The 26,864-nt window shown below is 37.1% G+C and overlaps 1 pseudogene; it reads left to right on the top strand.

The window, feature by feature from the left end:
* The first annotated feature begins 3,579 nt into the window (after positions 1-3,579).
* On the top strand, positions 3,580-24,007 carry LOC139036203 (serine/arginine repetitive matrix protein 1 pseudogene; annotated as a pseudogene).
* The last annotated feature ends 2,857 nt before the right edge of the window (positions 24,008-26,864 follow it).

Raw genomic sequence — 26,864 nt, 5'->3', positions numbered from 1 at the left:
GATATGGGTGGATTTCCATTGACTTACAGTTGTTTCTTAACACTAAATATCACTTATGAGCTATGAAGTCAATATTAGAATATCTATTTTTGTGATATTTTCAGAAACTGCAAAAGTGATCAGAGATTAGTGTCAAAAGATCAGAGGTTCAACTCCCACAAATTCACACTCTAATTGGCACTTCTCAATAATATTTAAGGTCCCTAGTAATTATTGTTAGCTTAGAGGTAAGCTAATTCTCTCAAAATATTTATATTTTTATATTTTAGCATACTTATCTGTGGGAAATGTGAGAAATGATAATAGGTACATGTCATTTAATAGATGTGGCCTCCTGAAAAAGTGCCTGTGTCCCCTATAATCAAGTTAGACTGCAGGTAGACTATAGGACTGATAAATGAAGTTAATTTTAGGACTTTTATCAAGGTTTTGATTCTTCATGACTGTAAATCAAGTGAAAAATGGGACTGTTTGTCAATTCTAAATGATCTTGGTTTTACAAATCAATTAGTTTAGTTGTCTTTCATTTTAATTCCTAGAAAGTTGTTGACTATCAGCAAATTTTGAATGTTATGCCATCCCTTGACCCCTAAATATTGTTCTAAGGACTAACACAATGACTACACACACTTCACTTCTAAAGTAACTGAATTCATGTAGCTAAAGCTTTCTCCAGTATCAGTTGAGATCAGAAAACCCCTTGCATTATATGTTCTTTCATCTTCATTTCTAGTATAAGGAAAAGACTGATGAATGTTGACCTAAAACAGACTCTCAGATATTTCTCCAGTAAAGATACTTATTCAGAATTAGCAGAGAACTGAAATATAGGGTCTGCAACCATGACAAGCCACATGCAAGTCTCTTTACAGTAAGTAAAGGAGAAGACATTAATAGAAGAGAAAAGGAAGCTGATGGGGGGCAGGGTGCTAGGGTAAACAAGAAGTCCCTGGCTTTCATTGTCTGTCAAAAAAGGAGTCTTCATTGTTCTTACTGAGCTCTGTTATCACTGTAGTGCACCCAGGTGGCGCTAATGATGAAGAACCCGCCTGCTAATGCAGGAGCCATAAGACTTGGGTTTGATCCCTGGGTTGGAAAGATCCCCTGGAGGAGGGCATGGCAACCCACTCCAGTATTCCTGCTTGGGGAATCCCCATAGACAGAGGAGCCTGGCAGGCTATAGCTCACAGGGTTGCAAAGAGTCAAACACAACTGAAGTGATTTAGTATATACATATCGTTACAGGACATGTAACTTCCCTGTTCTGGTCTCCTGACTCTTTAACTGAGATGTTTGTTTATTACACTTTTTGGGTTGTTTTTTTTTTTTTTTTTTTTTTTTGGTTTGTTGTTTTTACCTTTTCCTCTTTTGATTAAAAGTATTCTCTGAAAGGACAGAGGAAGCTGGCAGGCTACAGTCCATGGGATCACAAAGAGTTGGACACACTAAGTGACTAACATTTTCACTTTCATTGCTGAATAAGAGTGAGGTTTTCCAGTTTCAGTGATTTTTTGCACCTTTGTTGTTGTTCATCCAAGGGACTCTCAAGAGTCTTCTTCAGGACCACAGTTCAAAAGCATCAATTCCTTGGTGCTCAGCCTTCTTTACAGTTTAACTCTCACTTCCATACATAACTACTGGACAAACAAAAGCTTTGATTATATGGACATTTGTTGGCAAAATAATAGCTCTGCTTTTTAGTACACTGTCTAGGTTTGCCATAACTTTTCTTCCAAGGAGCAAAGGCCTTTTAATTTAGTGCCTGCAGTCACTGTCTGCAGTGATTTTGGAAAACAGCAAAGTAAAATCTTCCACCGTTTCCAATTTTTCCCCATCTATTTGCCATGAAGTGATGGGACCAGATGCTATGATCTTAGTTGTTTGAATGTAAAATTTTAAGCCAGCCTTTTCACTCTTCTCTTTCACCTTCATCAAGAAGCTCTTTAATTCCTCTTCACTTTATACCATTAGAGTGTATAACCTGAATATCTGAGGTTATTGATATTTCACCCAGCACTCATGATTCCAGCTTGTGATCCTTTTAGCAAAGCATTTTGCATGATGTACTCTGCAGAGAAATTAAATAAGCAGGGTGACAATATATAGCCTTGATGTACTCCTTTCCCAATTTTGAACCAGTTTGTTGTTCCATGTCTGATTCTAACTGTTGCTTCTTGACCTGCATACAGGTTTCTCAGGATGCAGGTAAAGTGATCTGGTATTCCCATCTCTTTAAGAATTTTCCACTGTTTGTTATGATCCATACAATAAAAGGCTTTAGTGTATTCAATGAAGTAGAAGTTTTTGTGTTTTTTTTTTTTTTTCTGGAATTCTCTAGCTTAATTTATGATTCAGCAAATGTTGGCATTTTTCTCTCTGGCTCCTCTGCCTTTTCTAAATCCATCTTGTGCATCTGAAATTTCTTGGTTCACATTACTCGACCGTAGCTTAAAGTATTTTTAGCATTACCTTGCTAGTATGTGAAGTGAGCACAATTGTGTGATAGTTTTAACATTTTCTGGCATTTCCTTTCTTTTGAATTGGAATGAAAACTAACCTATTCCAGTCCTGTAGCCATTGTTGAGTTTTCTATATTTGCTGGTACATTGAGTGCAGCGCTTTAACAGTATCATTCTTTAGGATTTGAACTAGTTCAGTGGGAATTCCATCACTTCCACTAGCTTTGTTCACATCAATGCTTCCTAAGGCCCACTTGACTTCACACTTCTCAATGTTGGACTCCAGTGAATGACCACATTTCATGGTTATCTGGGCCATTAAGACCCCTTTTTTTGGTATAGTTCTTCTGTGTATTCTTGCTACCTCTTCTTAATCTCTTCTACTTCTGTTAGATCATTGCTGTATCTGTCCTTTATTGTGCCCATCTTTGCATGAATGATTCTCTCAGTATCTCCATTTTTTGTGAATAGACTCCTAGTCTTTCCCATTCTGTCATTTTTATTTATTAATATTAGTTCATAAAGGCTACCATTTTGTCAGCAAACCAGTGGTCACTATCATTCTGTCTGTAGACATATAGTGGTGAGGGGTAAGAATTTTAGAGTCTCTGGTAGGATCAAGCTGTTATTTTATCCAAACCAGAGCTTTCTCTTTTTATCAAAGCAAAAATTGTTGATTTTCCAATCTTGTTTTTCCTTTTCAGAGGCCAATTGTCTGGCTTTTCTAGCCAGTTTTTCTAAATTATCATTAGGAAAATATACTCTGGGAGTATGAAAAATTTGACTGCTATCAGTCACTTTAAGAGCAGAATTCCTTGAGAAAATGTCAACAAGGTGATTTTCCTGAGGTCCCAGAGAGTCCAGATTGAAATGCCCAAGAATCTTAATAATAATTAAAGCAACAGGTAAAATATTATACCCAATGGTTATATAGAGGCAATTTTCAATTTTATTTACACTGTAAGTAAGGAAAATACACTGCTACCACAGCATTTCAGAATTATGAGCTACTCCTAAGACATGTTTACTAACAGTATAAATATTGACAGCTTTTTTTCCCTTGGCCAAAGTGCAAGTCCATGTAATATCATGTATTTTATTCTTTTTGACTGAAATAACCATGGCTAAAGATGCTGCCTCAACACCACCAAAAGGAGCTGTAATAGCATGTGTGTGTGTTTTAGTTGCTCAGTCATGTTCAACTTTTTGTAATCCCATGAACTGTAGCCCATCAGGCTCCTCTGTCTATGAAATTTTCCAGGCAAAAATATAGGAGTGGGTAATCACTCCCCTCTCCCAGGGATCTTCCTTACCCAGGGATTAAACCAGGTTCTCCCACATTGCAGGCAGATTCTTTACCATCTGAGCCACCAAGGAAGCCCTGTAATAGCATATCCATCCAGTATAAAAATTTGCAATTGTCACTTTTTAAATAAACACTTCCAGTGAACCATGAGAAGTCCATAAATACCTAGAAGTGTCTCCTGAAAATCATCACGAGAAGTAGTCTGTCACCATTAAGCAATCTTGAAGAATTTCATTAGTAATGGATGGGAGAATAGATGAGTTAAGTTTATTAATGTATAGAAGAGTTAAGTGAGGAGCAATTAAAAAAATAGACCATAGGAGGTGATGCTGATGATAAAAAATGTTGAATGTGATAGGAAATCAGGAGGGTTTCTATTAGAATGGTTAAAGGTTATCTCATAATTTTATGAGTGGTTTTATCCAAAAGGGCAATGGCTATAATGGAATAAGACAGGGGCTATTTCCCCATGCCACAGGGTCAAGTTGCTGGCTATAAATCCTATGAGTCAACTGAAGTCCCCTTGTTTTGGGGTAGGGACCCAGAGGTCTGCATTTCTTTTTCATAAACAAAAAGTAAAACAAGGAATTTAATTACTGGGTTATCCAAATGCAAGTAGATTCACCAAATTCTTTTTAAGGGCTTAAGAGCCATGTCATAAGAATCTTCCTATAAAACTGCATGGAGATTGTCATTATTTAGTAAAACATACAGATATTTAGGCATAAAAGAGAAAGTTGGATTCCAATTCTGGCAATCACCAACTAGCCTGAGAAAACCCTGCAGTTGGCACTTATTTTTGGATTTGGAAAACTTAGAAGAAACTGGAAAAACTTGAGAAACTGTTAAACTTATCTGAATTTAGATATTGACCTTGTTCTGATATTGGATGCCTTAAATATTGAACTTGGGTTTGGGCAAACTATAACAAAATTTTTCTTTGATAATTTGACAATTTTTCTTTCTTATGTCCCTTTAAAGCTAAAAGTTTTGGTAAGTTGAGGCTATCTTCCTGTGAGAAGAATTGAGAAGGAGAATGAAGAAGAAAACCATCCATATATTGCAAAAAAGTAGAATCTCTAGCAAAATTTATAATCAGCCTTTAAGATTGGCATGGAATAAGGACTCAGTAAAATTCTGAGGCATTGCTCTCCAGGTAAAATGTTTTTCTTTCCAAGTAAAGGTGAGCTTTATATGGCTTGATTTATCTTCTGGAAAACTATACATTGTATAAGTAAATTACCATGGGAAAAACCTCTAGGCCCTTCAGATATGACCTAAATCAAATCCCTTAGGACTATATAGTTGCATGTGATGAATAGATTCAAGGGATTAAGTCTGGTAGACAAGGTGCCTGAAGATCTACGGATGGAGGTTCATAACATTGTACAGGAAGCATTGACCAAAACCATCCCTAAGAAAAAGGAATGCAAGAAGGCAAAGCTGTTTTAAAAATAGCTGAGGAAAGAAGAGAAGTGAAATACAAGAGAGAAAGGAAAGATATACTCAACTGAATGCAGAATTTAGATAATAGCATGGAGAGTTAAGAAGGGCTTCTTAATTGAACTATGCAAAAAAAAAAAAAAAGAAGAAAACAATAGAATAGGAAATACTAGAAATCTCTTCAAGAAAATTGTAGATATCAAGGGAAAATTTCATGCAAGAATGGGCATGATAAAGGACAAGAACAGTTAGGACCTAATACAAGTAGAAGAGATTAAGAAGAAATGGCAAGAATACAGAGAGGAGCTATCAATTTTTTATTTTTTATTTTTTTAAGTCTTAATGACTTGGATAACCACAATGCTGTGGTCACTCATCTACAGCCAGACATTCTGGAGTGTGAAGTCAAGTGGGACTTCGGAAACATTACTATGAACAAAGCTAGTAGAGGTGATAGAATTCCAGCTGAGTTCTTTCAAATTCTAAAAGATAATTTTGTTAAAGTGCACTCAGTGAAAGTGAAAGAAGTCGCTCAGTCGTGTCCGATTCTTTGTGACCCCATGGACTGTAGCCTACCAGGCTCCTCAGTCCACGGAATTTTCCAGGCAAGAGTACTGGAGTGGGTTGCCATTTCCTTCTCCAGAGGATCTTCCCGACCCAGGGATCGAACCCGGGTCTCCCACACTGCAGGCAGATGCTTTACCATCTGAGCCACCAAGGAAGCCCAGAATGCACTCAGTATGTCAGCTAATTTGAAAAGCTCAGCAGTAGCCACAGGACTGGAAAAGTTTTGTTTTCATTCCAGTCAAAAAGAAAGTCAATGCCAAAATACGTTCAAACTACTGTACAACTTCATTCTTTTCACGTGCTAGCAAGGTTATGTTCAAAATCCTTCAAGCTAGACTTTAGCAGTATGTGAAACCAGAGCTTCCATATGTAGAAGCTGGATTTTGAAGAGGCAGAGGAACCAGAGATCAAGTTGCTAACATTTGTTGGATCATGGAGAAAGCAAGGGAGTTGCAGAAAAACAACTACTTCTGCTTCATCGAATACACTAAAACCTTTGACTCTGTGGATCACAACAAATTCTGGAAAATTCTTAAAGAGATGGGAGTACCAGACCACCTTACCTGCCTCTTGAGAAACCTATATACAGATAAAGTAACAACAGTTTAGAACTGGACATGGAAAAATTGATTTGTTCAAAATTGGGAAAGGTGTAAAACAAGGCTATATAATGTCATCCTGTTTATTTAACTTCTATGCAGAGTACATCATACAAAACAACACTCTAATGGCAGAAAGTGAGGAGGAACTAAAAAGCCTCCTGATGAGGGAGAAGTAAGAGAATGAAGAAGCTGGCTTGAAACTCAGCATTTTAAAAAACTGAGGTCATGGATTCTGGTCCCATCACTTCATGGCCAATAGTTGGGGAAAGTGTGGAAACCGAGAGATTCTATTTTCTTGGGCTCCAAAATTACTACAGATAGTGACTGCAGCCATGAAATTAAAAGATGCTTGCTCCTTGAAATGAAAGCTATGACAAGCCTTGACAGCATATTAAAAAGCAGAGATATGACTTTGCTGACAAAGGTCTGTATAGTCAAATCTATGTACAAAGGTGAGAGTTGGACCGTAAAGAAGGGTGAATTCTGAAGAATTGATGCTTTCAAACTTGGTGCTGGAGAAGATTCTTGACAGTCCCTTGGACAGCAAGTATATCAAAAGAATAAATCCTAAAGGAAACCAACCCTGAATATTGATTGGAAGGACTGATGCTGAAGGTGAAGCTCCAATACTTTGGCCACTTGATGGGATGAGCTAACTCACTGGAAAAGACTCTGCTACTGGGAATGATTGAAGGCAAAAGAAGAAGAGCGTGGCAGTGGATAAGATGACTAGATAGCATCACGGACTCAATGGATATGAATTTGAGCAGACTCTGGGTGACAGTGGAGGACAGAAGAGTTGCAGTCTATGGGATCACAAAAAATTGGGTATGACTTAATGACTGAACAACAGAAAGAATTATTGCTCATATGAGCTAGGCAAACCTCTGCTTTCTGCCCTTAGATTTCCTCACCAGTTAAATAAAAGTATTAGTAGAGACTTTCACAAGGGGTAATTTTTATATTTTATTACGCGCAAAGGTGTAGCTTTGTAATATTTTATTATGATCATTATGTCTTAAAGGATGTATTTACTTATGGGATATTGACTATTTATGGTAAGGAGTTCTGAGGGATCTATGTGAATCTTGATGTGATGTGTGCTGTGAATTTTGTCAATGTCAATTGGATATTTTTTCACATAAGAAATGTGATAGCTAATTAAATAAGGGCAATTTGTCAGGGTTTCTAGTATCAATGTTAGGACTCTCAGAGATTAAACAAAAGATATCACAGGGTCATTTAATTCAACTGATTGGTTGCTTTGATGACTACTGTCAAATTATAGAATCATTTCCCTCTTTTGGAAAGAGAAATTTATCACCATACTTCTCCAAGAAATCAACTTAATTAATGAACAGAGGGTGAAGGAACTAAAGAAAATTGCATTTGTATTTCTTAAAGAACCTAAACAAAAGGGCCAAGGTTCAGAGACAGGAACAATTTCAGATTCATTAGGAATTGCCTGGAAAATGCCAAGGACAGAGGAGCCTGGTTGGCTACAGTCCATGTGCTGGCAAAATGTCAGACATGATTAATTGAGCAATAATAATAACAATAATAGTACAAAAGAAGTCCTCATTATTTGAACTCTATTAGTATTCTTGAGGTAAGAACTGCTTTAAAGTAGTGGGCTGGAGCAACAGGAGTGTTAATTGACAAGCATTTGGAATAGCTCATATAAGTCAGAGACATCAGACTGATATGTTCTAATGACTATATTAAATTCCTTAGCAAATTTATGAGGATATTTGGTTAATTTGGTGACATTTTTGACTATAGGTTGAAGTTCAGTATTAGTCCAGGAAGTATAATTTGTTAGTTAAGCCTCTGTATCTTCAAAAGGTTTAATTTTAAAGGGATGGTTTCCGAAAAATTCAGAGGAAAGGGAAGTGGGAAGTTTCTTGTAAGAATTAGCACAGAGGAATCAAAGGTATAGAAGAGATAGAAGGACTATAGAAGTGGGGGCAGGGGGTGGGTTGGGTGGGGGGGGGGAAAGTGGTCCTGGAGGCAGAATCTGAACATAAAAAGTAATGGGAGAGAGACAAGATGGTGCTGAAGGCAGAACCTGAGGCAAAGTCAAGAAAAGCTGAGGCTTTTGGAGTCATTTTATCTTTCTTTAATAGTTCATTGCCTCAGTTAATCTTAAATTTTTATTTTTCAGAGAGACAATTTTACACTCCTGATCACTTTGGGAGGCCTTAAAATAACAACTGAGATAAGTATTCCATTTACCTGATGTGAGAACCACTCCATTTCCCTGGTCTTGAATCTATTTTATTGACATTTCTGTTTATAAATTTTTCACAAAGCAAGTTTCAAAGTTATTAGATTCTCCTCATCAATCTATTTTATATCTATATCTATATATTGTCTATCTATCTATCATTTATATGATAAATAGCTCCTTATTATATATAGAGAGAAAGCCTGGAGAGAAAACAAATTGGGCTATGTAAAGAGACCATAGATGACAAAAGAAATCCAGTATCCCTATCTCTGCAGACTTGCTAGCCATCCCTGTGTATTATACTAAGTTATTTACAACTTTCAAATGCTTCACAGCATGGGTTAGACTTTTGATAAGATTTGCATTTCCTAACTATAGCCGGCTTTCTAAACTGTCATTATTAAATGCAGTCTACTTGTGTGTGAGTGAGTGTATGTGTGTGTGTGTGTGTGTGTGTGTTATGTGTGTAGGAAAATATGCACATGTGAAGCATGCACACCTGTAGCAATGAAATAAGTCAAAAGATGCATCTTCTCCAAGGACTTTTCCCAACTCAGCAATGCAACACAGTCTTCTGCATTGCAGAGAAATTCTTACCAGCTGAGCCAACAAGGAAGCCCTCTTCTTTGATTAAATGCACTCAAATTACCCTTGGAAATTTTGTCATTAAAAAAAAAAACATGTAAATTAAGAGTCATATATCACCTTTGAACGTGGCTTTTTTTTTTTTTCCCTTCCTTCTGGATGTTTCACTTTATTTTGATTGCCATATTAAACTATAGTTCAGGTTGAAGTTCAAAGAAAAAACAGTTTAATGGAGCAAATTATTCAAAGTTTTCAGTGCAGAGTAGCTGCAATAATAATTTCAGGATAGCATAGAATAAGAAAGGGACTGGCTTGAGAAAGTTTCTGAATCTATACATCTTCTGACATGCAATCATTAAATTTCCCATAATATTGTAACATTCACTGGAGAAGTAAAACATTTGTGAATTTAGAGGGTGCATTTATCTGAAGTTTTATTTTGTGAAATGACTTCTGGAAAGTCAGCCTCATGACTATAAGCAGTAAGTAATTACTTCATGAAAAGCACATGAAAACCTTATATTTCATTCTCTAATTATGGTAAACTTTTGAGAGTAGAAATTATCATTCTATTATTTGGAGTTGTTTAGAAATATCAGAAGGAACTGTCAATCCTTAAATTTGATATTTTGTATCTCTCACAGATCTCTGGCAGAAGATTTTTTTGTTTGCTGACAATTTACTTTGGCTCGCTTGAAAGAAAAACAAAACAAACAAAAAAAAGATTTTATTGGAAGCTTATTGCAATAACTTAAAACTTAAAAGAAGTGAACAAACATACTCTTTGATAAAGCCTTGAGACCTTAGTTACAGGACCTCCTGGAGATTTTCTGTAAAGTCTCTGAAAGCAACTCAGTGTTTCTTTGTGTTTATCAGCTTAAGAATCAGTTTCCTAGAAAAATAAAATAGGATTGCTCAGTATTGTAATTTTGCCCGAGTGTCCATCATCCTGAACTGGAAGAAAAAGTGAGGTGCCTGCATTTAACCATTGAGAGTGCTATGGGCACAGCGACACTTTCAGTTTGAGGATTTTCAAAACAGAGGCAAAAATCATACATTAAGTATTATGGAGTAAAAAATTTAAGCAATTTCTTCCTTGCTTTCTCTATTGATGTGTGATGTACAGAAAGAAAGAAAAGCACTTTTTATATCTCAATCTTTTCCACCTTCCACTTCCTAAACCAGCTTACTTGATACTTTCTAAATTTTTTCTTGAATGGGCTGTTAAATTTAGTCTAGTCTGACATTTTACAAGAACAAATTTTATTTAATAATCACAACTTTAAAGTTTCATTTAAACTTTTACTATTCTATTAATTTCTTACTTTATAATTACTATGCCATTAGTTTTGCTACCTTTAAGTGTATTTCCTTGTTTTATTTAATTATTTCATACTTCAAATTCTTAGTTCTTTTTAATGAGCTCATTTGATTCTAGCTGGAAATTTTTCTATTGTGTATTATGGTGTTTCCCTGAAATTTTTTAGTACTCAGTTTTTTACTGATTTCTTGAAATTTCAACTCCGATATCTTCTTTTTCCCATGGAGTTTTTGATATTTTCAAAATAGTTTGAGTTATGGAGAGGGTGGCAGGAGGAGAAGGGGACGACAGAGGATGAGATGGCTGGATGGCATCATCAACTCGATGGACACGGGTTTGAGTAAACTCAGGAAGCTGGTGATGGACAGGGAGGCCTGGAGTGCTGCGATTCAAGGGGTCGCAAAGAGTCAGACATGACTGAGCCACTGAACTGAACTGAACTGAAAAGGCTATCTTTTTATAATCACTTTTAGTTATAATGCTTTGTTGTAAGAGAAAAGTTCTAAAGTAATTTTTATTTTTATTTATTTATTTTTTTTGCTTGTGGAATTTGAGATTTTCTTTTTGGTCTAATAAATAGAAAAATTATATATTCTGTGGAGACTTGCTAAGAATATGCTTGTTATTGAAATATGATTAGTCCTTAACTTCTGGATGTACATTTTAAAGATCATGAAGTCCAGTTTCCTTATTTTTCATAAAATATTTGCTGAACAAAAATTATTCAGCCTCTCTGTTGATACTGGATTTATTTTACCAACAATGTAGAGATTAAAATATTGTGCTATTTCTTTTATGTAATGATCAAATTATTAAATTGATGGTATATCTTCTGTAAAGTGATAACTAAGTTATAAACATTTGTTGAGTCAAGATTATTACTTGTATTATTCAGTTCTTCCACGTGCCTCCTAACATGTAGTCTATTTATTTATTTAGTGATTCATAGTATTCAAAAAATTTTGTTAAACCTTCTATGGAAAACATAACAGTCATTCATTTTTTTCCCTGCATTTCTAACATTTGCTTTCTGTATTTTGAAATCATGCCATCATACAAGTAATGGATAATAAATATTTTGGATGAATTTCACCTATATCAATATAAAATGTAACTTTTTTGCATTGTTATTTGTTTCTTTCATCTGTGTTTTCCATCTACTATACACCAGACATAAATATAGTGAAATCTTCAGGATAGAAATATGATATTACATGTAAATATAATAGGCAATTTTTAAGTTTTCTAGTACATACATTAAAGAAGACAAAAAAGATAAGATTAATTGTAATAATATATTATATTTAAAATGTAATGTAACACATATAAAAATAAAGTTATAATGATAAATTTTATACAAAGCACTATCATTTAAATATACTATAAATATAAAATTATCATTCAGATATTTTATCTTTTTTCACATGGTCTTTGGTATTCAGTGTGTATATAGGGTACATCAATTCAGACTAGACTTAATTCCAGTGATTTATAGCCTCATCTAATTAGTGACTACCCTACTGTATGAGTCAGTTCTAGAAAACAGTGCATTGTAATTAATAATACAGATAAAATCTACTTCCTTGTAAAAATAAGATTCTAAGAGAATACAAATACTTAAAAAAAAGGAGAAATAATTAAGCTTATTGTAAGGGTGGTAGATTGAACTATTGTCTCAAATTTGTACTCTATCCCTAAAATAGAATTATAAATTCATGTGCTTGGTCATGTGATTTTTCCACGCCATCACCATGGACATAATCTATTTCCCTTTGCTATTGATTTTGAACTCTCTAAGTGATTTTCTTGCCAATGGCTGTAGACCAAAATCAGTATGACAGTTACAAAGCAATGTCTTAAGAAGCATCACTTTGTTAGCACACTAGCCCTTCTGTAACTCACTATGAGAAAAGAATGTCTTGGTTGCTACTGGTCCTGGAATAAAAGATTCATGGAGCAGACCTGACCTGAGCATTTATCCCCAAACAGAGCTTATCTTGTTGATGTGCAGAGCAAGACAAAAAGGGATAGGTATTTTTTCTAAGCCACTGATATCTTTTTCAGCATTATCAGAGCAAAGCAAAAGTTACAGAAATTTTTGTATTATTCAGTTGAATGTTTTCCCCCCATTCATGTTCTCTGTTAACTACTTGTGTTATGCCTGCTTGACGTAAATTGAAACACTGAGTTTTGTCCTCTTCTAGTTCTGCTTTTATGTATTTATTTTTTAAATGTCATCATATTTCGTATGGTGTTCAGAACAACATTGATCTTGAACTCTACAAGTTCAGTTATAAACATTAAGATTTTCAGTCCAATTTTGAGTGATTTTTTTTTGTTGTTATCATATCAGTGATCTTTTTTGTTTTATTTCAGGGAAACTGATTTCTAACTATTTTTAATAGTATTTTCTAAAGCATATGATAACTTCTTATCTGAGAAACTATTTACATTATATAGAGACTAAAAACTTAACTTATTGAAAAATCAATTTGGAGTAATTTGGAATCAATTTGGAATGACAGATTAGTTCCACATTGGGAAAGATGTTTGTCAAGGCTGTATATTGTCACACTGCTTATTTAACTTATATGCAGAGTACATCAGGAGAAATGCCAGGCTGGATGAAGCACAAGCTGTAATCAAGATTTCCAGGAGAAATATCAGTAACCTCAGATATACAGATGACACCACCCTTATAGGCAGAAAGTGAAGAGGAATTAAAGAACCTCTTGGTGAAAACAAAAGAACTGGCTTAAAATTCAACATTCAAAAAGTGAAGACACATTGCATCCAGTCCCGTCACTTCATGGCAAATAGATGGGAAACAATGGAAACCATGACAGACTTTATTTTCTTCGGCTCAAATAGCACTGCAGATGGTGACTGCAGTCATGAGATTAAAAGACACTTGCTCCTTGGAATAAAAGCTATGGCCCAACATAGATAGCATATTAAAAAGCAGAGACATTACTTTGCCAACAATGGCTCATCTAGTCAAAACTATCATTTTTCCAGTAGTCACGTATGGATGTGAGAGTTTGACTATAAAGAATACCGAGTGCCAAAGAATTATGCTTTTGAACTGTGGTGTTGGAGAAGACTCTTGAGGGTCCCTTGGACTGCAAGGGGATCCAACCAGTCCATCCTAAAGGAGATCAGTCCTGGGTGTTCATTGGAAGGACTAATGTTGAAGCTGAAAGTCCAGTACTTTGGCTCCCTGATGCAAAGAAATGACTCACTGAAAAAGACTTTGATACCGGGAAAGATTGAAGGCAGGAGGAGAAAGGGACAACAGAGGGGTAGATAGTTGGATGGCATTACCGACTCAATGGACATGAGTTTGAGTAAGCTCTGGGAGTTGGTGATGGACAGGGAGGCCTGGCGTGCTGCAGTCCATGGGGTCGCAAAGAGTCAGACACAACAGAGGGACTGAACTGAACTGAAAAATCAATTCACGTGCTTTGTATCTTCTGTAAATTTTTTAAAAAGGTTTTTTAAGTAGCACCAATTGCTAGTGAATTAAATTGTCCTATCCAGTTTAATATTGACTCAACCCACTATTTAAATTGTCTCCAGGGTATTTTTTTGCATAAAAATGATTTCATCTTTTAAGTCATATTTGACCAAATATGAATCACAACATGCATAAAACATCAATGCACTTTGGTAAATAAAGTTTTATTAGAGCACAGTCACATCTATTAATTTATGCACAAAGAGGATGTTGTTGTTTCTTATTGTTTGCTTTATATATACTCCATTTAAAATCATTATAAAATATTGACTGTATTTGTTTATTCATTTTATATGCAGTTCAGTTCAGTTCAGTCATTCAGTCATGTCCGACTCTTTGCAGCCCTATGCACTGCAGCCCGCCAGGCCTCCATGTCCATCAACAAATCCTGGGGTTTATCGAAACTCATGTCCATTGAGTCGGTGATGCCATCTAACCATCTCATCCTCTGTCGTCCCCTTCTCCTCCTGCCCTCAATCTTTCTCAGCATCAGGGTCTTTTCAAGTGAATTCTTCACATTAGGTGGCCAATGTGTTGCAGTTTCAGCTTTAGCATCAGTCCTTCCAATGAATATTCAGGACTGATTTCCTTTAGTATGGACTGGTTGGATATCCTTGCAGTCCAAGGGACTCTCAAGAGTCTTCTCCAACACCGCAGTTCAAAAGCATCAATTCTTTAGCACTCAGCTTTCTTTATAGTCCAACTCTCACATCCATACATGACTACTGGAAAAACCATAGCCTTGACTAGACGGACCTTGGTTGACAAAGTAATGTCTCTGCTTTTTAAAATGCTGTCTAAGTTGGTCATAACTTTCCTTCCAAGGAGTAAGCATCTTTTAATTTGATGGCTGCAATCACCATCTGTGGTGATTTTGGAGCCCCCCAAAATAAAGTCAGCCACTGTTTCCACTGTTTCCCCATCTATTTCCCATGAAGTAATGGGACCAGATGTCATGATCTTAGTTTTCTGAATGTTGAGCTTTAAGCCAATATCTTCACTCTCCTCTTTCATTTTCATCAAGAGGCTCTGTAGTTCTTCTTCACTTTCTGACATAAGGGTGGTGTCATTTGCATATCTGAGGTTATAGATATTTCTCCCCGCAATCTTTTCTCATGATGTACACTGCATATAAGTTAAATAAGCAGGGTGAAAATATACAGCCTTGACATACTCTGTTTCCTATTTGCAGTAGTTTATAGTTTTATTTTTAATTAGTTTATTGATTTTTAATTGGAGGCTAATTACTTTACAATATTATGGTGGTTTTTGCTATACATTGACATGAATCAGCCATAGATTTACATGTGTTCCCCATCCTGAACCCCCCTCTCACCTCCCTTCCGATCCCATCCCTCTGGGTCATCTCAGTGCACCAGCCCTGAGCATTTGTCTCATGCATCCAACTTGGACTGGTGATCTGTTTCACTTTTGATAATATACATGTTTCAATGTTGTTCTCTCAGATCATCCTACCCTCGCCTTCTTCCATAGAGTCCAAAAGTCTTTTTTTTTTACATCTGTGCCTCTTTTGCTGTCTCATATATAGGGTCATTATTTCCATCTTTCTAAATTCTACATATATATATGCTTTAATATTTACTGTATTGGTGTTTTTCTTTCTGCCTTACTTCACCCTGTATAATAGGCTCCAGTTTCATCCACCTTGTTAGAACTGATTCAAATGCATTCTTTTTAATAGCTGAGTAATATTCCACTGTGTATATGTACCATAGCTTTCTTATCCATTCTTCTGCCAGTGGACATCTAGGTTGCTTCCATGTCCTGGCTATTGTAAACTGTGCTGAGATGAACATTGGGGTACACGTGTCTCTTTCGGTTCTGGTTTCTCTGGTGTGTATGCTCAGAAGTGGGATTGCTGGGTTGTATGGCAATTCTATTTCCAGTTTATAAGGGAATCTCCACACTGTTCTCCATAGTGGCTGTACTAGTTTTCACTCCCACCAGCCGTGTAAGAGGGTTCCCTTTTCTCTCCACTCTCTCCAGCATTTATTGTTTGTAGACTTTTTGATAGCAGCCATTCTGACCAGGGTGAGATGGTACCTTATTGTGGTTTTGATTTGCATTTCTCTGATAATGAGTGATATTGAGCAGTTGAGCATCTTTTTGTGTGTTTGTTAGCCATCTATATGTCTTCTTTGGAGAAATGTCTGTTTAATTCTTTGGCTCATGTTTTGATTGGGTCATTTATTTTTTTGGAATTGAGCTGCATGAGCTGCTTGTATATTTTTGAGATTAATTCTTTGTCTGTTGCTTCATTTGATATTGTTTTCTCCCATTCTGAGGCTGTCTTTTCACCTTGCTTAATGTTTCCTTCATTGTGCAAAAGCTTTTAAGTTTAATTAGGTCCCGTTTGTTTATTTTTGCTTTTATTTCCATTACTTTGGGAGGTGGGTCATAGAGGATCCTGCTGTGATTTATGTCAGAGAGTGTTTTGCCTGTTTTCCTCTAGGAGTTTTATAGTGTCTGATCTTACCATTATATCTTTAATCCATTTTGAGTTTATCATTGTACGGTGTTAGAAATTGTTCTAGTTTCATTCTTTTACAAGTGGTTGACCAGTTTTCCCAGCACCACTTGTTGAAGAGATTGTCTTTTCTCCATTGTATATTCTTGCCTACTTTGTCAACGATAAGGTGTCCATAGGTGTGAAGATTTATCTCTTAGCTTTCTATTTTGTTCCACTTATCTATATTTCTGTCTTTGTGCAAGTACCATACTGTCTTGATGACTGTAGCTTTGTAGTAGAGTCTGAAGTCAGGTAGGGTGATTCCTCCTGTTCAATTCTTCTTTCTCAAGATTGCTTTGGCTATTCAAGGTTCTTGGAATTTCCATACAAATTGTGAAATTATTTGTTCTAGATCCCTGAAAAAGACAGTTGTTATCTTGATAGGGATTGCATTGAATCTATAGATTGCTTTGAGTAATATACTCATTTTCACTATATTGATTCTTTTGCTCCATGAACATGGTATATTTCTCCATCTATTTGTGTCCTCTTTGATTTCTTTCATCAGTGTTTTATAGTTTTCTATATATAGGTATTTTGTTTATTTAGGTAGAGTTATTCCTAAGTATTTTATTTATTTATTTATTGGTGCAATGGTGAATAGAATTGCTTCTTTAATTTCTCTTTCTGTTTTCTCATTGTTAGTACATAGGAATGCAAGGACTTTCTGTATGTTAATTTTATATTCTGCAACTTTACTATATTCATTGATTAGCTTTAGTAATTTTCTGGTGGTGTCTCTAGTATTTTCTATGTAGAGCATCACATCATCTGCAAACAGTGAGAGTTTACTTCTCCTTCTCCAATTTGGATTCCTTTTATTTCTTTTTCTTCTCTGATTGCTGTGGCTAAAACTTCCAAAACTATGTTCAATAGTGGTGGTGAGAGTGGGCAGCCTTGTCTTGTTCCTGACTTTAGGGGAGATGCTTGCAATTTTTCACCATTGAGGATAATGTTTGCTGTGGGTAGTTTATAGTTCATAATATCCTAAACCTATATTGAATCTCCCCTGTCCATTCTACCCACTATGATAGCTGTTGTCTGTGTATCTGTGAGTCTATATCTGTTTTATTCTATTATTTTGTTTGATTGATATTGATTTAGATTCCACATATCAGATAAAATGTACAGTATGTGTCTTTCTCTGTCTGACTTATTTCACTAAGCATAATACCCTCTATGTTCACCCTTGTTGTTGCAAATAGCAAAACTGCATTCTTTTTTATGGTGAGTAATATTACATTATATATATATATATATATATATATATAATTACTATAGTTTTAAAAATATTTATTTTAGTTGATTGATGATTGCTTTACAATAGTGGCTTGACTTCTGTCATACATCAACATGAAATAACCATAGGTGTACATATGTTCTCTCCCTCTTGAATCTCCCTCCCACCTCCCACCCATTCCCACCCCTCTCAGTTCAGTCTTTCAGTTGTATTTTACTCTTTGCAACCCCATGGACTACAGCATGCCAGGCTTCCCTGTCCATCACCAACTCCCAGAGCATACTCAAACTCATGTTAACTGAGTTGGTGATGCCATCTAAATATCTCATTCTCTGTTTCAGTTCCCTAATCCATACAGTAAATTCCCATTGGCTATCTATTTATGCACGTTAGTGTATATGCTTCCAAGCTAATCTCTCCATTCATCTCGCCCACCTTTGTCCATATCCATTCATCTGTTGCTGGACACTTAGGTTGCTTTCATATTTTGACTATCATAAAAAATTCTGCTATTGGGCATTGGTGTTCATATATGTCTTTTTAAAATAGTCATTTTTTTTTTCAGATGTATATCAGAAGTAGAATTGTTGGTTTTTCTTTTTCTTTCTTTTTTTTTTTTTTTTTTTTTTTAGCTTTTGAAAGAAGTTCTCTACTATTTTCCCACAGTGGCTGCTCCAATTTATATTCCCCTAGTGTATTAGTATTCTCTTTTCTCCACCTGCTCACCAACATTTGTTATTTGCAGACATTTTTATGATAACCATTTTGATATGTATGAAGTGCTATCTCATTGTGGTTTTGGTTTGCCTTTATGTGATGATTAGTGATGTTGAGCATATTTTCATGTGTCTATTGAACATCCCTTGTGGCTCAGCTGGTAAAGAATCTTCCTGCAGTGTGAGAGAGCTCGGTTCAATTCCTGGGTTGGGAAGACCCCCAGAAGAAGGGAAAGGATTCTCACTCTGGTATTCTGGCCTGGAGGATTCCATGGACTATATAGTCCATTGGGTCACAAACGGTTGGACACGACTGAGCAACTTTCACATACATGTTGAACATCTGTATGTCTTCTTTGAAAAAGTGTCTATTTGAGTTTTCTGACCATTTTTAATAGAGGTTACATTTTTTGGTATTGAGTTATATGAACTGTTTATATATACTGAGTATTAACCACTTATAGATCATATCATTTGTGATATTAATTACTCTACTTTTTATTTTGTAGATTATTTCTTTTGTTTTAGAAAAGCTCTTAGTTTTGTTAACAAAGCTTTTGTTTCTTTCACCTAAAGATATAGATCCAAGAAAATATTGTGGCAATTTTTGTCACTGTGTTCTTTCTTTCTTTTTTTTAGTATTATGGTTTCCAACCTTGTACATAAGTTTTTAATCCATTTAAGTTTATTTTGTATATGGAGTGAAGAAAGACTCTAATTTTACCCATTCACATGTTGCTGTCCAGTTTTCCCAATACCACTTACTGAAGGACTGTCTTTTTTCCATCTATATTCTTACCTCCTTTGTCATAAATTAACTGAGCATAAGTATGTGGGTTTAGCTTCCCTGGTGGCTCAGATGATTTATTTCTGGGCTCTAATTCTTTTCCAATTACCCATGTGTATATTTTTGTGCAATGAATACTGTTTTGATATCTGTATTTTTTTCGTACAATCTTAACTCAAGAAATGTGTTACTTCTAGCATTATTCTTTTTTCATGACTGCTTTAGTATCAGTGATTCCATGCGTATTTTAAGATCATTTATTCTAGTTCTGTGAAAAATGTCATAGATAATATGATAGGAATTGCATTCAATTGTAGATGGCCATAGGCAATATGGATATTTTAACAGTATTGATTTTTCCAATCCATGACCATGGGATATCTTTTAATTTCTTTGTATCTCCAACTTTTTTCGTGTTTTATAGTTTCCAGAGTACAATTTTCCACCTCCTTGGTTAAGTTTGTTTCTAGATATTTTATTCTTTATGATGTGATCTTAAACAAGATTGTTTTTTGCCTTCTCTTTCTGATAATTCATTAATAGTGTACAGAAAAGCAATGGGTTTCACACTTTTAATCTTAGGTCCTGAAAATTTACTGTTTTAATTTATCAGTTCTAGTAGTTTTTTGGTGGACACTTCAGAGTTTTCTGTATAAAATATCATGTCATCTGCAAATAGGAGAGTTTATTTCTTCCTTTCCAATTTGGATTTTTTATTTTCTTTTCTAATTGCTACCACTAGGACTCAAATATACTGTTAAGTAGAGGTGAGCAAGGGCATCCTTGTCTTGTTCCCGATTTAGGGGAAATACTTCAACATTTCATCATGGAGTATGATGCTAGATGTGTTTGTTATAAAAGACCTTTATCATACTGGGATGTGTTCTTTATATCAGTTTTTTTTTTCCTGTATCAGTTTTGATGAGAGGTTTTACATGGAAAACTTTAATTAGATGTTGAATTTTTTTTATGAATCTATAGAGATGATCATCTGATTTTCACCCTTCCTTTTGCTAATGTGGTGCATTACATGGATTGGTTTATAATATGGAAATATCCCTACATCCTTGGATAAATTCCACTTGATTATATTGTATTAATATGATCCTTAGGCTAACCACACTGAGCAGGTGCAGCCTCGTGTCGGCTTGAGGGGCGGGTGTAGCGTGCGCGCTGCGTCCCGGCGCTCGGCTTTCCTTGCTGGTCCCCCCCTCCGTCGCGGCGGCGTGGTGCACCTTGGGATAGGGAGCGATCTCCGAGCGAGGCAGCAAGATGGACGTGGATTCTTCTGCGGAACAAGTGCAGAACAGGATAATCGGTTCAGCAACAAACAGAAGAAGCTACTGAAGCAGCTGAAATTCGCAGAATGCCTAGAAAAAAAAAAAGGTGGATATGAGCAAAGTAAATTTGGAGGTTATAAAGCCTTGGATAACAAAACGAGTAACAGAAGTCCTTGGGTTTGAAGAAGATGTTGTGATTGAGTTTATATTCAACCAGCTGGAAGTGAAGAATCCAGATTCGAAAATGATGCAAATCAACCTGACAGGGTTTTTGAATGGAAAAAATGATAGAGAATTTATGGGAGAACTGTGGCCCCTACTCTTAAGTGCACAAGAAAACATCGCTGAATCCCCTCTGCTTTCCTAGAACTGAAGAAGGAAGAAATAAAACAGAGACAGATTGAACAAGAAAAGTTGGCATCTATGAAAAAGCAAGATGAAGACAAGGATAAGAGGGATAAAGAAGAAAAAGAAAGCAGCAGAGAAAAAAGGGAGCGGTCTTGAAGCCCAAGAAGATGCAAATCCAGATCTCCTTCCCCTAGAAGATGATCTTCCCTCGTCAGGAGAGAGAAAGCGCAGTCATTCTCGATCTCCCCGTCACAGAACCAAAAGCCGGAGTCCTTCCCCTGCTCCAGAGAAGGAAAAAACTCCAGAGCTACAAGAGGCCACTTCTACTAGTGACATCCTGAAAGTTCCCAAGACTGAACCAGTACTAGAACCTAAAGAACCTTCTCCAGAGAAAAACTCCAAAAAGGAAAAGGAAAAGGAGAAGACCCCACCAAGATCTCGGACACTTTCCAAGTCAAGATCCCGGACACGTTCTCGCTCTCCTTCTCATACTAGACCAAGGTGGCGCCATAGATCTCCATCAAGATCATACTCGCCTAGGAGGCGGCCAAGCCCAAGAAGACGACCCTCTCCTCGAAGAAGAACCCCACCAAGACGAATGCCTCCTCCCCCAAGGCATAGAAGGAGTAGATCTCCAGTGAGACGAAGAAGGCATTCATCAGCATCCTTGTCTGGGAGTAGTTCATCATCTTATTCGTCTCGTTCCCAGTCACCACCAAAGAAGCCTCCGAAGAGGACATCCAGCTCTCCTCGAAAAACTCGTAGGTTATCTCCTTCAGCAAGTCCTCCGAGGCGAAGGCACAGGCCATCACCTCCAGCTACTCCACCACCAAAAACTCTTCATTCCCCAACACCCCAGCAGTCAAACCGTACAAGGAAAAGTCGTGTTTCTGTCTCTCCAGGGAGAACTTCAGGTAAAGTGACAAAACATAAAGGTACTGAGAAAAGAGAATCCCCTTCACCAGCACCAAAGCCTCGGAAAGTAGAGTTGTCTGAATCAGAAGAAGATAAAGGTGGCAAAATGGCTGCAGCAGATTCTGTGCAGCAGAGACGCCAATATAGACGACAGAACCAGCAGTCTTCATCTGATTCCGGCTCCTCCTCTTCCTCAGAAGATAAACGACCCAAAAGGTCCCATGTGAAGAATGGTGAGGTAGGCAGGCGACGAAGACATTCCCCTTCCCGGAGTGCCTCTCCATCACCTCGAAAGCGCCAGAAAGAGGCTTCCCCTCGGATGCAGATGGGAAAACGATGGCAATCGCCAATGATTAAAAGTGGTAGACGGAGGAGAAGTCCCTCCCCACCGCCTGCCAGAAGGCGACGTTCTCCTTCTCCTGCTCCTCCGCCTCGTCGACGCAGGTCTCCCACACCACCACCACGGCAGAGGACTCCATCTCCTCCTCCACGTCGTTGCTCACCTTCCCCAAGAAGATACTCTCCTCCAATACAGAGGAGATACTCTCCTTCTCCACCTCCAAAGAGAAGAACGGCTTCACCCCCTCCCCCTCCTAAACAAAGGGCATCACCATCTCCACCACCAAAGCGTTGGGTCTCCCATTCACCACCTCCCAAACAAAGAAGCTCCCCAGTCACCAAGAGACGTTCGCCTTCACTGTCATCAAAGCATAGGAAAGGGTCTTCCCCAAGCCGATCTGCCCGGGAGGCCCGGTCACCACAGCCAAACAAACGGCATTCGCCCTCACCACGGCCTCGAGCTCCTCAGACCTCAAGTCCTCTACCTGTTCGAAGAGGAGCATCATCTTCACCCCAAAGAAGGCAGTCCCCATCTCCAAATTCTAGGCCCATTAGGAGAGTCTCCAGGACTCCAGAACCCAAAAAGATAAAAAAAGCTGCCTCACCAAGCCCTCAGTCGGTAAGGAGGGTCTCATCTTCCTGATCTGTCTCGGGATCCCCTGAGCCAGCAGCTAAAAAGCCCCCAGCACCTCCGTCACCTGTCCAGTCTCAGTCACCCTCCACCAACTGGTCACCAGCGGTACCGGTTAAAAAGGCTAAAAGCCCAACACCAAGCCCATCACTGGCAAGGAATTCAGACCCAGAAGGAGGTGGAAAGAAAAAGAAGAAAAAGAAGGACAAGAAACACAAAAAGGATAAGAAGCACAAGAAGCACAAAAAACACAAGAAGAAGAAGGCCGTAGCTGCCACGGCTGCAGCTGCCGTAACCCCTGCAGCCGTGGCTGCCCCCACAACCACCTCAGCACAGGAGGAGCCAGAGCCAGAGCCAGAGCCTAAGAAGGAGACTGAAAGTGAGGCTGAAGATAACCTTGATGACTTAGAAAAGCACGTGCGTGAAAAGGCCCTGAGGTCAATGCGGAAGGCTCAAGTGTCCCCACAGTCCTAGATGGAAATGTTTGTTATGATGTAAATTTTATTTGGTTTATATGCAATTCAATTTCAAAATTGCTAAAATGTGTTTGAGCTTTAGACTATAACGTTTGTTGTAATAATTGCTAGGTTGAAGTTCACCATGTGAAAAAAAAGGGCATGGATTTACATTGCAAAAGGTGTCCACAGTGTATTAGTGACATTCTTTTATTGACAGCTGACATAAATTCATTTAGACTGAAATATTTTAAGCCAAAAAAGAAAAATCCCCTTTTTAAAAAAGGGGGTTTAAATATCGTTGGCATTCTTATGGTTCCTTTAAATACCTCTGGCTATTTCCAGAGGTTTCTCTTTCTACTTTTTCTTTCCTTTTTCATTTTTCTCATTTGAGTCTTAGCACCCATTTAAGTTATGATGCTTTCAACCTTGATGGTTTGCAAGCTTGCCCAGAAATAAGACCACTGTTGAACTATCACAAAAGTATAAATGAATATTTTAATGCCACAATCTTTCCTGTTGCCTGTGGAGTCTCTGCTGAAATGAATCAGGATTCGAGCTCTAAGACGAGACAGAAAATGAAAGCATGTTTTTTGCCAGGACACTGTGGGTTTATATAGATGTGTAACAAGTTGATTTGGAACACTGGAATTTCATTCTTTTCTCTTTTTTTGTAAAGGCAATTAACTAGTCCCAGGAAGGATCCTTCAGTTACATAAAATTTTGTTTTATGAAATGTCATGGCTCCATTCATAATTTTGTCTTGTTCCAGTCGGTATATACAACTTTCAGAGCTCTTGTATTTGGAAAGCTGGAAGGGCCCAGACTTTGAAATAGTGTCTTGTTTTCACTGTTTTTGTTTCGTTTTTGTTTCTTTTTTTTTTTTTTTTTAAACTAAAGCTATATAAAGCTTGTGGATTAAACAGAATAAATTTCTAAATTAAAAAAAAATATGATCCTTATTATATATTGTTGGAATTGGTTTGTTTATATTTTGTTAGTGATATTTGCAAGGAGAAATAGCAAAGACAGAGAAGAAAGCCTTCTTAAGTGAAAATGCAAAGAAATAAAGTGAAACAATAGAATGGAAAAAATATGATACATAAAACAAAATTGGAGTTGACAAGGGGAACTTTCATGCAAAGATAGGCACAATAAAGGACAGAAACAGCAAAAACAGCAGAAGCAGAAGAGATTAAGAAGAGGTAGCAAGAATACACAGAAAAAAAAAAAAAATAAAAACTATCAATGGGCCAGATAACCATGATGCTGTGGCCACTCACCTAGAGCCAGACATTCAGGAGTGTGAAGTCAAATTGGTTTTAGGAAGCATTACCATGAACAAAGCTAGTGGAGGTGATGGGATTCCAGCTGAGACATTTCAAATTCTAAAAGATGATGCTGTTAAAGTGCTATAATCAGTATGTCAGCTAATTTGGAAAATTCTGCAATGGCCATAGAATGGGAAGATGTCAGTATTCATTCCAATCCCAAAGAAAGGCAATGCCAAAATATGTTCAAACTACTGTATAATTGTACTCACTTCACAAGCTAGCAAGGTAGTGCTCAATAGCATTCAAACTAGACTTCAACAGTATGTGAACTGAGAAATTTCAGATGTACAAGCTAGATTTAGAAAAGATAGAGGAATCAGATACAAAACTGCCAACATCCATTGAATCAAAGAAAAAGCAAGAGAATTCCAGAAAAATATCTACTTCTGATTCATCGACTATGCTAAGACCTTTGACTGTGTGGACCACAACAAACTGTGAAAAATACTTATAGAGAAGGGAATATCAGACCACCTTACCTGCCTCCTGAGAATTCTGTATGCGGGTCAAGAAGTAACAGTTAACTGGACATGCAGCAACAGGAAGGTTCAAAATTGAGTAAGGATTATGTCAGGACTGTATAGTGTCACCTTGCTTATCTAATTTCTATGCAGAGTACATCAGCCAAAATGCCAAGCTGGATGAATCACATGCTGGAATCAACATTGTGGAGAGAAGTACAAGAAACTTCAGATATGAAGATGATAATACTCTAAGGCAGAAAATGAAGAGGAACTAAAGATCCTTTTGATAAAGTTGAAAGAGGAGAATGAAAGAACTGGCTTAATGTCAGCATTCAAAAACTAAGATAATGGGATAGGATCCCATCACTTCATGGCAAATAAATGGAGAAAGTGGAAAGAGTGGCAGATTTTATTTTCTTGGTCTCCAAATAAATGTAAAAGGAGACTGTAGTCACAAAATGATAAGATGCTTGCTCCTTGGAAGAAAAGCCATAACAAACCTTGCTGTTGTTTTTCAGCTGCTCGGGTGTGTCTGCGACTTATGAACTCATGGACTGCAGCACCCCAGGGTTCCCTGTCCTTCTATATTTCCCAGAGTTCACTCAAACTCATGTTCATTGAGTAAGTGATGCCATCCAACTATCTTGTTCTCTGTCATCCTCTTCTCCTCCTGCCTTCAATCTTCCCCAGCATCATGGTCTTCTCTAATGAGTCAGCTCCTCGCATCAGGTGGCCAAAGTATTGAAGTTCCAGCCTAAGCATCAGTCCTTCTAATGAATAATCAGGATTGATTTCCTTTAGGATTGACTGGCTTGATTTCCTTGCAGCCCAAAGTACTCTCAAGAGTCTTCTCCAGCATCAAGTTCAAAAGCAACAGTTCTTCAGCATTCAGACTTCTTTATGGACCAAGTCTCACATTCACACAAAACTAATGGAAAACAAAAACATGCCTTTGACTAGATGGACCTTTTTTGGTAAAGTAATGTCTCTGCTTTTTGATATGCTGTCTAGTTTTGTTATAGCTTTTCTTCAAAAGAGCAAGCATCTTTTAATTCTATGGCTGCAGTCACCATCTGCAGTGATTTTGGAGCCCAAGAAAATAAAATCTGTCACTGTTTCCATTGCTTCCCCATCTATTTTCCATGAAGTAATGCTCAAACTACCAAACAATTGCACTCATCTCACATGCTAGCAAAGTAATGCTCAAAATTCTCCAAGCCAGGCTTCAACAGTATGTGAACCATGGAATTCCAGGTCTTCAAGCTGGTTTTAGAAAAGGCAAAGGAACCAGAGATCAAATTGCCAGCATCTGTTGGATTATCGAGAAAGAAAGAGTTCTGGAAAAAAAAAATTATTTCTGCTTTATTGACTATGCCGAAGCCTTTGACTGTGTGGATAACCACAAACTTGAAAATTCTGAAAGAGATAGAGATACCAGACCACCTGACCTGTCTGTTGAGAAATCTGTATGAAGGACAGGAAGAACAGTTAGAACTGGACATGGAACAGCAGACTGATTCCAAATTGGGTAAGCAGTAAGTCAAGGCTGTATATTGTCACCCTGCTTATTTAACTTATATGTAGAGTACATCATGAGAAACGCTGGACTGAATTAAGCACAAGCTGGAATTATGATTGTCAGGAGAAATATCAATATCCTTAGATATGCAGATGACACCATCCTTACTACAGAAAGCAAAGATCTAAAGAGCCTCTTGATGAAAGTGAAAGTTAAAAAGTTGACTTAAATTTCAACATCAGAAAACTAAGATCATGGTATCTGGTCCCAACACTT

This window comes from Odocoileus virginianus, chromosome 8, assembly GCF_023699985.2.
Source record: "Odocoileus virginianus isolate 20LAN1187 ecotype Illinois chromosome 8, Ovbor_1.2, whole genome shotgun sequence".
NCBI classification, from domain to species: Eukaryota; Metazoa; Chordata; class Mammalia; order Artiodactyla; family Cervidae; genus Odocoileus; species Odocoileus virginianus.
Note: the sequence above shows the minus strand (reverse complement) of the source record. Positions and strands in the feature narration are given on the sequence as shown.